Source organism: Anastrepha ludens, chromosome 2, assembly GCF_028408465.1.
Source record: "Anastrepha ludens isolate Willacy chromosome 2, idAnaLude1.1, whole genome shotgun sequence".
Taxonomy (NCBI): domain Eukaryota; kingdom Metazoa; phylum Arthropoda; class Insecta; order Diptera; family Tephritidae; genus Anastrepha; species Anastrepha ludens.
The window spans coordinates 84898964-84910979 of record NC_071498.1 but is presented as its reverse complement, the minus strand read 5'-3'; the positions used below and the strand labels follow the sequence as shown (position 1 = coordinate 84910979).

Below are 12016 nucleotides of genomic sequence, written 5' to 3'. Positions count from 1 at the left end.
CCCACTTTACAATTTTTATTATCCTTATAATTCTACATAAAAGCGGAAATTTATTGATTGGCGGAGAATGTGGCTGATCCACTCTAAGTATATCTGCTTAGTCTGACGAATACCACATAAAAACAAATAAATTTATTTGCATTATCATACACCTCCTGAATGGAGATATATACGAGGACTGAGCCCTCGGTTTTGACTATAATAGCCAGATGTTGGTCACATGCATGGCAATATTCGCATGATCATACTCAACCAGAGATCGCAGTTTCTTCTCTTTCAGCGTAATAGGAGTCAATAGTTCGCAGCTGAATAGAATATGTAAGTTCTTGCTGACACTCGAAGTGGCTTGTTGATGAGTATAACTCTTCGACATATGAAGGTGGACTGCTCGATGCGAGAAAACTGAGAAAAATTTATTTCACTATCAGAAGTTATAAAATTATGTAAGAAGCCCGATCGCTATTGGATTTGAACGTGCAAACAATGTGAAAATTCTTGGCATTATTCTTGCATGAGAGACTGAACTGGAAGAATAATATGGTTTAGCGACAGCCTTATGAGGAATTGCTGAGCATTAATTGTAAGAATAATTTGAAAGGAAGTGCCTTTTTATTTTTAAATCACTCATAAGACTTCACGCCGTATGGTTCCACGATTGGAGCATAGCGGTTAACTTTAATTTTCTTTCCAAAATTCAAAGGCCTAGCCTGATTTGCAATAACGAAAGATTTAGAACTACGTTTAGTGTTTATTTAATTTCAACCCTTTTTTAAGAGAGACGCTTAAAAGGAATGCTTAGACTTTTCCCGATCAGCAAGGATCTTGATTCGGAATAATAATTTTAATGCTCGAATTTCAAAGGAGTGAGCCTTCATAATTCCTTAGCTCTCTCTACAGTTACTTGCACTTAACCTGGTAGATTGACCATTTAAACGATTGTCTCAAAATTTGACGGAGGTGTCGTTTTACCCTGTCAGGCTACCCTTTTTATCGGGCAGGAAAGATATGTCTTTATTTTAAGGCTTACACGACTTGCGCTAGAATGGCACCGACCTCTGCAGAAGATGAGTAAACGGCCAAAATCCATCTCACTTAGTCCCCAAAACTTAAAATTATTTGGGGTCCATTTCATAGGGACCAAGTTATTTCTTTCTGGAAAAAAGTATATGTACATATGTAAATTGCTGCCAAATTGCCAAAAGGAGCGGCAGTCTTCACAAAGTTTACTAGTACGAGGGGAAAACAAACTTCGTTAGTTTTATGAAATTTTATAGGAGTTTGAAAAATAAAAAATTATATTTGTTTACCAAAAATCGTATGACTTTTTATTCTAAATCTGCGCAAAATAGGAATCGAAACAAGAAAACATAAAATTACTGATGGAGGGCCAGCAGAAACTCCTCTACTAAAACAGCAGGCAATTCGCCATGTGAGACTTTACGGATTTCGACACCAAGTTAAGCCTGTGGAAGTATTCAATGAGTTTCAGAATATAGATGAAATAAGCCCAGCATTCCCTTTGACCATTTGTGTATCATAGATTTCAGACTGTGAAGAAAAAAAAAATAAATAAATATGTTCGATGTGTCACACGAGTTTTGAATGGAGTTAGAAAAAAACTTAAGTTTGTTTTGTTCAATATTTCCTAAAAAGGTTCGAAAATGGAGAGTCTAGCAATTCTAATACTCGTACATATGATCGCAACAAGAGACGGAACTTGATTTTATATTTTTGACGGGAAAACTAAATAGCAGTATATGCCATGTAGTCCACAAAGAACAAATCCTCCTGTTGAGGCCAGGCCAAATTGCGCTTTCTTGCATCGAAGAAATCGTCCGCCACCATTTTTGCCAGATGTGTCACTAAGTGATTTCTGGATTGATATTTCCAAAAATTTCGGAAAAATTTTAGCAGAAAAGTCTGCGGTAGCATGCATAGATAATTCACGCGAATAACTTAGATCTTAAGAAGCTACAAGGGTGATTTTAGGGGCTGCTCTAAAAGAGTGGAGCTACGAATTAAAGATACATATACTCGTATATTGTAATTAATGGTGATTATAAAAAATAATGAAGAGTCAAAATATCAGATTAAAACTATTTTTGTATGTTTTTTCCAGTTAGGAAAAGTAATTACTCAGATTAATTAATTACACAGGTCTGCAAAAAAATGGGTTCAGAATGTTCTATAAAAGTGTAGTGTCATTTCCGAAGTAATTTTTTGCGTAAAATCCGAATCCGGGGTTTAAATTGCTCCATCACGTCAGGACTTTGAGATATCCTAACCTAAAAGTGCAAAAAACGCTGTTTTTGCCCATTTTTGAGGTTATGTAGCTACAAAGATTTTGCCCTTCATAAAAAAGTAGACGTGGTATTTTAAATTATAAGTCTTCCTCTTTTAAATGCCGTTCAGTTTGCTCAAATATCTTAATTTTTCACTGAGATATCGCATTTTGAAGTTTTTTTATTTTTTTTGTGCGACTATGTAATCGACCGTATCACGTCTCATGTTATCTCAATGAATTTTCGAATATCGAAAAATTCACAAACATGGAAACTTATATAATTATATGCGGAAGCTATAGTAGATGTGTATTTTTAAAGAAGTTTTAACAACAATAAAACCGAAGAGACAACTTCTCACTTCCTCGGTAAATACAGTAAATAACGAATTCTGAAATATAGAAAGGACAACAAGCGTAAACTTCTGGCATCAAATCAGCAATACATTTCTAATTAGAGTAGTTACAAATATGTAAATATGTATGTATATACACATATTTATATATTGTAAAACGTCAATCCTTAATCCACTGACCGCCATTAATTTCCTGAGTTCTGCTGCCGCTGTCGCTGTTGCTATTCATAAAAGATAAATCCCACTTAAGCTTTTCCGGATGAAGTGCTATTTTACATTCCGTGTGCTAGCCATGATAATGTAATTAAACTTGTTTTGAAGTTCTGAGAGTTTGAGTATGTAATGTACTGTTGTTAAGTGGATCGTTTAAGGGAAGCCACTCGGCCTAATACTGAAGCACATGCTCTATAAATGTATAAGTAACACAAATGCCTAAGAAATTATTATTTGTACCTATATGTAAGTACATATATATTTTTATAAGCACATAAGTACACTGCAATAACACGCAATGCTGCTTTCAAGTATCGCTTCATGCAAGCCAACGGGCCATATTCGTGTCTATATCCTTGGGGTTTTACAAGTTAAGAGCACCCCGGCGCATTTTATAGCCAGATTTAAAGCCTTAAGTGCATAATGATAATTTTTGTTTTTCTTCTCTACCCTGCAAATACAAACACAATTCCCACACATACCATACTTGTGGTGCACTTTGCTTCCGGATAACCTACTTTGTTGGGTAGGCAAACAAATAAAGAATGTGTGAAATTGGTTTTAGCTGGGAGTAGAAGTAGAAGGCTTGCACGCAGTAGGAAATTAACTGGACATTGTAACTGCAATCAAGCTATTTGCGAGAACCGTCGAGCCGTTGTATGGACAATTCTTCTCTTTTTTACGCTTGGGGACGATGCATTCATTGTTGTCAGTTGTAACCTTCTAAGAACTTTGCACCGTTTGAGCAAGGGAGTGATTTTTTTTATTGTTGCCGGTGTGTAATATTTTGTTTACTTAGCCAGTCGATGTCAGCCGCTTGGGTATTTCGCTTGTGTTTACAGGCTTTGCATTGTTTACTTGCTGCCATACTTTGTTAGCCTTCTCGATCTTGGCTCGCCTGCCTTTCATCATTATACCACATAATTAAGTTCTGTTTTGAGAAACTTGTTTTGTTGGCTACAAAGTTTTTCGACAGACACACGCTCTGACAGGCAGTTAAATTGATTTTTTGACACTTCTTAAACGCTTTACTTTTTGTTGAATCGCAAGTATGAGAAAAATAAGCCCGCTGACAATATGTAAGAAACAAAAACAAGTTAGAAAATGTCTAAGTCCCACAAGTTATTAAGTTTTTATGAAATCTTATATATGACTCGAAAAAATGAACAAAAGTAAATTTTCTGCAGTGTTGTTATCGGTTATATCGGTTTATTTGAAAGAACGAACTTTCGTATTATTTATAGATTACGATTTCATTCATGTGGCTGCCTCGGCTAGCTGCGTAGTAGCGCATCGTGTGAAACCAATTTTTCAATACTTAGGTGACGGTTTCTGGCTCTATCCCACAAATGGCTTGCTAGATATTAACCTTAAGAGCCTCAATCATTAATAAACTATTCGCGAAGCATCGGCCCTTCGCGGTACTCTATAAAAGAAGAGAGAACTCAGAGTGAGAGTTGGCCGCCGAACGATTAAATGAATTCTTTGTCAAAAGTTGAATGCTTTAGCCAATAGCCTTATTTGCTAGGGCTGATTATATTTTTGATAAATGTAATTGTAACAAATAAAATAATAATAATAATAATATAGATAGTAGGGGATAGTAGAGGGGATTGACATCAAGCGGCAGTGGAAACTCAGAAAGGTATTTATATTGCCGCTGATCATATCGGCCTACGGTCTCCTCACGTAAATCTGGCGGTAAGCCTCAAGAAGCTCAAACTGGAGAAGCACCTTATCTATGATCTTCAAAAAGCGGCTCTGCTGAATTCCTACCATTTCATAAGAAATTTCCTTTAGTAATAGTAATACATATGGGTAAGACTCCGTCAGAAAATATGAGATTTGCAAGTGGTGTTTCGATTTCTTTGAAACTTTGGGAAATATTAGTTCTAGGTAAGATACATTCGAGCCTAAAAGGATTTTGAAACATTTTCAAAATTGAGTCATCTACGCCATGTTGAAAATCGGGACCGTGTTTTTTTCAAAAATCAATATTTCTTGAACCGTTGGATGGATTTCAATGCAATTTACAGACAATATAGAAACAAATAAGTAGTTTAAATTAGTATTATGTTAAAAAAAAAATTTCGAAATTTTGACCAAAAAAAATTCAAAAAAAATTTTTGAATACATTTTTAGTTGATTTGGCCAGTTTTTTAGATTTTCTGTTATACACGTAACGATTCCTTATGATTTAACCTTTATTTTGAAAAAAAAAATTTTATGGTGTCTATAATAGTTCTCGAGATATTGCGATTTTAGTGTACCTATCAGTTCTACTTTAATTTAGAGTACGATAGTATAAGAGCTTATTAAAACAGTGTAAAGATTTGACTTGCAGCAAGTTGTGTAAGTGCCTCCCAAACAATGAGATGTTTGAACAAATAAATAATAATGACCGCTTAGAGCAAGACAATACATACAATTCTAAAGTGCTCTTTGTTAAAAAATAGATTGCAACTGGAGTGGTTACCGAGCAAAATGATACCCAACTTGAGCCAACAAGTATTTACAATAAGTATCCACATTTTTAAATAAATTGGTTTTGTTTTTTGTTTTTGTTTATGATACTCCCACATTATTGTTATTGCTTTGTCTATTTGCATTTAAAAGACTAACAACTGCAGCATTTCCATAAACTCAATTTACGAGGCCCAAGTCAAAAATCTTTTCAAAGAAGAGCAACTAGAAAATCTTTGCGTCTCCACAGATTTATTCCAATATTTATTTTTACTCAATTCGCACAGTCTGCTTTTGATTTGATGTGCAGAGTTACATCAACTTTGAAATTCCTGATAGTACATCCAAAACAATAAAAGTTTGCGAAGTGTGCGAAATAAGCACAAACAAGCGATACAGACGAAGTACATGTATACATATGGACCTTAAGGATGATGATTTTTCGCATTCTTTTCTTTCTATTTTCTCTACATTTTTATTTACTCCACCTTAGAAACATCAATAAAAGCAAACAGCCCCAGAGCATGCCAGCTGGCCACAAAAGGAGCAAAGCAGCTGCATCTACTCTTCACACTCGTAAAATATTTTTATTGCGCTTAAATATATTTGAATGTGTGTATATATGTATATGTATATATAAAGTACATTTTCATATTATTTGAGGGTATGTACCATTATGTTCAAAGCGGTTGAACCTTAGAAATGAAGAAAATATAAATTTTATGAAGGTTTTTCCCAGCTGACTCATGACGATGACGACTTAAAGCTTAATATTGATTCACTGCTCCAAAACACGCATACAGCTTACATATTTTGCGTGTATACTTATATATGTTTTTATACTACTTTTTTATAGATGTTTTCTCTCCCATCCACTACATTTTCTTAACTTCCTTTATTTTCTTTATTTCATTTATTTTCTTCTACCACGCATTTGACTTCTCATGGCAGCTACTAACAAAGTTTGCATTCATTTGCTCACCTCGTTCCGTCACATCATTCAAACACATATGTCTGTATATATATACATATGTACATATACTCAAGTAAGTGAGGTCATAACTCCTCAGGTCTACATATTTGTAAAAAATATTAGAAGTAGATGATTTGGTATAAGTTTATGTTATATTCTTGCTTTAAAAATGAATGCGATCTAAATTGACATTTCCTGTTTCTCCACAACAAGCGCAATATAGCGAATCACAAAAAGGAATTTAATACATGTATTTATGCCTTCTTATCTGTATCTTGTTGAAGAGCATTTCATATGCAAATGCTGTTCTACTTACTTATCAACATACATAGCAATACGCATCTATAAATGTCAAATCCAAGTACAAGTAGGTATATCCCTGCAGGGAATAGTCAAATCATTCTAATTTAGTTACTGGGACGTAAAATAAGAAATCCTTTTGATTCCTCATGGACTGGAATAATACCAGTAATAAAATTATCAACATTACCTGCCAGTTAGTTGGTTTTTTTATAAGAAATTTTGACGAATTATGCATAATTGAATATTGAGGAATGCATTGATTGGAAAAACGTTTATACGTACATAATCACATATCCAAATTATAACAGGTGGCGCTAAAGTAATCCTCCTATCAGAAAATGCTATAAATTTTGCAATTGGCCCCTAATGTCAGTTCTGTTTTGACATTTGTGTAGTAAACACGTGCGAAATACACTTTAATAAACAATGTTACGCTACACTGCTCCAGAACGCGGAATATTGCTGACTATTTATTTGACCAATAATCGGTCGGTAACTTTGGCACAACGTGAATTTCGTTGAAGATTTCCTCGCCGTCTAACGCCTACTGGTGAAACACTGCGACGTTTAGCCGCTCGCCTCGAAGAGGTTGGCACAACACAAGATGCTGCCAGGCGTGGCAGACCCCGGAGTAGCCGTTCTGCAGAGAATATTGCTGCTGTAGCCGAGGATGTCATGGAAGCGCCGTCGACATCGACCAGACGACGTGCCACGCAAATGGGTATCAGTCGACGGTCTTTACAGCGAATTTTGGTACAAGATTTGAAGATGTTTGCGTACAAAGTCCAGACGGTGCATCAGCTGTTAGCTGCTGACCGCCAATCGCGTCTAACATACGCTCAAGCCATCCTTAATCCCCACCAAGAGGAAGATGGTTTTTCATCAAAAGTAATCATGAGTGATGAGGCCCCTTTCGGCCCCAAAATTTACGTTTCTCGGGCACTGAAAATCCGCCAGTAACCCAGGAAGAGCCATTACACTTGCTCAAAGTCACTGTATGGTGTGCTGTTTTCGCTGGAGGAGTCATCGGACCTTTTTTCTTCGAAGATGTCGCGGACCAAACGGTTACTGTGAATGGTGAGCGCTACAGAGCAATGATCAACGAGTTCTTTTTGCCGCAACTTGATGAATTGAGATTGGAAAACATGTGGTTCCAACAGGACGGTGCAACGGCACACACTGCACGTGCCACAACCGATATGCTAAAGGATGCATTTCTCGGGCGCCTAATCTCCCGTTTTGGCGATTTGCACTGGCCAGCAAGATCGCCTGATTTGACCGCTCCAGAAGTGGGGCTTTTTGAAGTCGCAGGCTTATGTCAACAAGCCTCAGACTCTTGCAGCTCTTAAAGACAATATCCGTCAAGAATGTGAGGACCTATAGCCGGAAGTTTTGGCCAAAGTGATGGAAAATGCCATAAAAAGGGCTCAAATGGCAATCAACTGTGGCGGCGGCCGTTTACATGACATCATATTCTCGACTTGATGTAAAAAAAATTAAAAAACCAAATAAAAATAGTCCACAAGAAGAATCAAAGTTTTTCATTTTTTTTTTAATTACAGCCAAAAAACATCGCAAGGTTACTTTTGCGCCACCTTGTATCTATTACAAATCATAATAAAAAATTGTCAGTTAAAAGTTTCAGTAAAAATGAGTAGCAAGAGGAATATGAGAAAGTTTATAAAAAAGTAAAGGATCTATATTTGAATAGTTTAATCAATCCAGTGCACTATATTTCGTGACGGTATAATTAAGTCAATCGTTCCCATCCACTTACAGAGAAAAAAAAAATTCAAATTCATGTGCGCATATCGCTCGTTTAGAAAGAAAGTCTTATGTTGGTAAATTGTGTTCAGACCGCCATGAACATAATTTGAGGTCTTACTTTTTATTTTCCAAAAAAATAAATTTAGGGCAAATATTGAAACTATTGCACCAGGACTATATTGCCAGGGTCGATTAAATCTTGTTTTTCTTTGAGCTCTACGGAAGACTTAATTACGATGATTGAAAAGGTGGTGCCAGAAAATCGTACAATGTCGATGTATATTAAGTTTATCTTTGACCTCTTTCACTCGCTGAAGATCAATCTCAGGGCCCTCTCTTGCACATTCATACGCTCTTCAATTCTCTCCACCCCAGAGTGGCCGGTAACCCAACAAAGTGTGGTGTTGTGTTGTTGGATGAGCGAGAGCGATCTCCTGCATTCCTTAAGGGGGAAGTCTACTGTGAATTTTTCAAAAAATCGATTTTTTTTTTATTAGCTTAAAAAATACTTTGAACCCTCTTAAATAAGGTACAATATGTGTTACAGCTGGCTAAATTTTTCTTCGTTGAAATTTCGACCTTTTCCCGAAGCGCTCCAAAGCGCGAACCTGCTATACTGAAACTTTAAACGCATTTTTCTCGAAACTAAGTTTTTGTATACGGTGTACACGATATCTCGAGTTCTGATAAATGAATCAGCTTAAAAATTTAATTATATATTCTCTGTAATAGTGTCTCTCGTCTGACATAGGATTTTTTTGATATCGTTATTTGTTAAATTGTTATAAACAATAATAACATCAATTTTAGGCAAAAAAAAGAAAAAAATTTCAAGAATTTTTTTTTCAACGCCAAAATTTTTTATCGACATAATCCTACGTCAGACGAGAGTCAATACTATGTATATGATAACAATATTTTGTTTTTTTGTTTTAGATCACCGAAACGTAAGATTTCATGTACACCGTTTAGGCACCTAAGAAAAGCGGACCTGCGCTTGCAGAAGTGCCACAGCGGCCATTTTGAATATTTTGACTTAAAATTTTTTTTTCAAAAACTTAAATATATAATAAAGATAAGAGTTTAAATAGATTTTATGTACGAGCAATATTTTGTTAGAAATAAAATCCGGAAAATAAGCCTGTTTTTTCCCTTGTCACAGTAGACTTCCCCCTTAACACATCTTGAATTGATGCGTGTTAAGATCAGTGCTTTCATCGCTGCTTGACTATCAACAAAAATGTTAAGGTTTGCTGGAGGTAAGACCATCAGTCTTATCGTTTTTGCTGCTCGATCTATAGCGTATTAAATCATTAATTATAGTTGATGATTGTCAAAACACCCTGTATACAGGAATAAATGTGAAAAATTGGATGAAATAATATGGGTCTTCCTTGCTTCGTTACTTGGTAGTTTTCCATTATTTTGTTTTTGTAAATCAAACGAAATACCAAGACCAAGCGGTCGCATGTCGGCAGGCAATGGCAAACTTCGGAGTGTATTACTGCTATGAAAAAGCTCCTCATAAAAACCATTTGCCGTTGGGAGTCGTCTTATAGCTGAAGGTCCCTCCATTTGTAGAACAACAACAAACCACACGCCAGAAACCGGCCAAACAATTATTTACTTGTATCAATGAACGCTAAGCGCTAAATAACGAATCACCACAGTGGCAAGCTTGCAAATTGATGGGTAGTTGGTAAAATTATAATCAACTTTTTGACAATTAGAATTTGAAAGTGCAAAAAAAAAGTAAGTACGGTAAAAATTTTAAGGGTGAAATGAAAGTAATTTTCAAGTGGTGCAAAAAAGAGCTTTACCAAACTAACAGAATTAAGAGAAAAGGGTAAAAGTTTAAAACACATTTGCTGAACTGCCATCTAAATAACTGCCAAAGAATCGAAATTGGTGTGAATGCTCATAAAGTTTTTTCTCGGCAATGCTTTTGAAAATTTATAGAGTCATTCTCTTCTTGGGGTGAGTTTTTACATAAAACGTATGCTAATAAAATAAAAGGTTGGGTACTTTTATAGTTTTATGTTAGAAAAATTATATCTTTAGCCTTTCTAAAACTGAATAATTAATTTTTGTAATAAAAACATATTTTGTTTTTTTATTTAAAAACTCATCTCTGTAAAATTACTGTCCTGCCTTATGGAAGGTGAGAATGTTAACCCTGGGCAAACCACTGTTCGAGAGTTTCGAACAACTGTGTGGCTGAGAGTCAACAACCTAATATGGCTCTTAAGCCGCACTGAACTGATTCGATATAGTCATGCTATAAATAACTGTTAGACAAGTTGTTACAGAGGATGTGGCAACAAAATGGTGCGGAAGCGGTAGTTGGATTCTAGATGAATCACTGCTTTAAAGAACTAACCAACCAACCAAGCTTTTGTAAAATAGTCTGGCATGAATTTCACATTGAAACCCAACCTTAAGAACAGGAAAAGTATAACCTATAAAATATAGCAAAGACTGTAATACAGTACCCCCTAGCGTAGTGTACATGCAACTAGCATAACATATCTGCAAACATAAGATTTTTACAATTTTTAATGGACACGCAGCAAGAAAATTTAAGAACTTATAACTTTAAAAGAGACTCACAAAAAAAAAAAAATGTCCATTCGAAATGCACTAACGTAACTATCGTACAAGTGTGTATGTAAGTTTCCGTGTAGATGTTATCAACACTTTTTTGAAACCTATACAAATATAATATTTTTTCTAAGATTGATTCCGCTGTTCGATAAAAACTATAAAGAAAAAAATTAAAAGAGAGATATAGACTGTACTGTGTGATTCATTTTTGGAAGAAATTGCGAAAGAAAATTAACTGAAAAATGTTTGAATCTTCTTCCATTTTATGTTCAAGTTCAGAGTAGTTGATTACTGCATTTCCTTTGAACTACTTTTACATTTACTTGAAAAAGAAAAATTTATAATTTTCAGCAGTTCACTTCATTCCTATAGGGAAATTGTGATTCTATTATAAAATCATTAGAAATGCACCAGATTGACATTTGAGTTACAGGCAAGCGAGTGAATAAGCACTTGTGCAGTAATAATTTATAACGTCATTTATGGTGGAGTGAGATGAATGTTTCTTTCACCATGTGTTAGTGATACATTAGTGACACATGCATGTATGTGTATGTGTGTGGTAAATATATGTACTTGTTCCTAATTATAGAAGAAAAGGAAAATTTAGCATAAATATTATTATAAATAAGTTGGGATATTTTTGGCAAAGAGTCGAAAAATATGCAGACTTCTATTTGTAAAAAAGTTATTAATTAACCTAATGTACATACGCACATACACTTGGGTATAAAATCCCCAAAAAAATCCCAAGAATCCCCAACAAAGTAAAAAGGTATTAATTTAATCGTAGGTAAAGTTAGGCTAGGCTGCAGCGGTTATCCACTATTGGACACACTCAGGCTTTTAGCCCTGATGCCGCGTGGGGAACTTTTCCTCATATCTCCTAATATCACAGTAAACTTTTGAAAACTTTTAGAAGATCCATGATTTCTACAAAGCTAAGATTTTCTAGCTCATTAAAAAATTATCTGCGTCAAGTATTTACGTCTCGGTAGAGCAGAACAGTGGCACAGAAGGTGCGAGATCGTCTCTTCCTTTTCCATATTTAGACAG

The 12016-nt window shown here is 35.2% G+C and overlaps 1 protein-coding gene across 5 annotated transcripts in view; it reads right to left on the bottom strand.

Annotated features, from left to right (window-relative positions):
- LOC128871995 (J domain-containing protein) overlaps positions 1-12016 on the bottom strand; it is a 93884-nt gene that overhangs the window by 31964 nt on the left and 49904 nt on the right. The window lies entirely within an intron of this gene.